Raw genomic sequence first — 1729 nt, 5'->3', positions numbered from 1 at the left:
AATGACATTCTAGTGGGTGTGAAGCAGTATCTGATAGTGGTTTTGATTTGCAGTTCCTTAATGTTGTTGGCATCTTTTATGTGCTTTCTGCATATTTGTATGCTTTCTTAATGAAATGTCTACTCAAGCCCTATGCCCGTGTTCATTGCTTTGTTTTTGTTGTTGTTGTTTAGTTGTGTAAGTTGTCCATATATTCCGGGTATTAAGTACTTATCCAGTATAGGTTTCTCAAAGGTGTGCCTGATCCAAGTCATCATATTTTCAATTGTCTCATATGCATGTGAAATTTGGACTACGAATAAGGGAGATCATAGAAGAAGTAATGAATTTGAATTATGATGTTGGAGAAGAGTACTGAAAGTACCACGGACTAACAGAAGAACAAGCAAACCTGTGTTGGAAGATATACAGCCAGAATGTTCCTTAGAAGACAGGATGATGAGATGTTATCTATCATACTTCAGACATATTATCTGAAGGCACCGGTCCCCAAAGAAGGACATTATGGTTGGCAAAGTGGAGGATCAGTAAAATAGAAGAAGGATCCAATGAGATGGGCTGACACAGTGGCATCAGCAATGGGCTCAAGCTTAACAGTTGTGAGGATGGCACAGTATTTCATTCTGTTGTGCATAGGATCATTCACTAAATCCGAACTGACTTAATGGTGCCTAATAACAACAGTAAGGACTCTGGTAGCGTAGTGGTTACGAATCGGGCTGTGAACCGTAAGGTCAGCAGTTCGAAACTACCAGCAGTTCCGCGGGAGAAAGATGAGGCGTTCTGCTCCCGTAAAGATTAATAGCCTTGGAAACCCTGCACAGGGTCGCTATGAGTCGGAACCGACTCCACGGCACATAACAACAACAACAACAATAACAACAGTATGATGTTGGAAGAGAGAGATATGGGTATTAACAGGTTTGAATGGACAATTAGTGAAACATAGTGATCAGTACCGATTTTCCAAATACATGACTTTCCATCACCCAATTTATAACATTTCATGTTTTTTGCCACAAACGATATTATTTACCCTTATCAGGCTGAAGAGAAAAGATATGAAGCTCAATTTATCTGCTTCCTATCTGTCCTGTGGTGAAGTACATTTTCTGAGAAGAACAAAATAAAATGATTTTTCTTGTAATCTTTACTGAAAATCATGTTATTGTAACAAGAAATGAACTCAAATTTAGACTGAAATCATGGTTTTAATTTGATAGCAAAATTAATTAAGCAATTCACTCACTCCTTCAACATCATTTTTTCACTAGCCATACCTACACTAGTCAGGTCTGCATGGTAAGAAACGTGTGACAGAATTCTTATGAATCCCTCTCATGACACCACTGGGAAGGAAATGGGAAGGTGAGATCCTGATTACAGTTAATAATATTACGAGCTCATCTTTATTGAGTAACAATATATGAAGCATTTTCCTAGGTACTTTTCATGAATTATTTCATTTAATATTAACAAATATATGAAGTGTGTTTCATTATTATTCATGTTTTATACACAAGGAACCAGAGGTTTGGAAGATAAATCAATATGCTAGATTTCACAGAACCAAGGATGAATTGGGGTCCTCTAATTTCTTTAATTTTGCCATTCATCTCTCAGTTTGTTATACTATGGTGGCTTGTGTGTTGCTGTGATTCTGAAAGCGATACCATGGGTATTTTTTAAATACCAGCAGGGTCACCCATGGTGGACAGGTTTCAGATGA

This window comes from Chrysochloris asiatica, unplaced genomic scaffold, assembly GCF_000296735.1.
Source record: "Chrysochloris asiatica unplaced genomic scaffold, ChrAsi1.0 scaffold00169, whole genome shotgun sequence".
Taxonomy (NCBI): domain Eukaryota; kingdom Metazoa; phylum Chordata; class Mammalia; order Afrosoricida; family Chrysochloridae; genus Chrysochloris; species Chrysochloris asiatica.
This window is presented reverse-complemented; position numbering follows the sequence as displayed.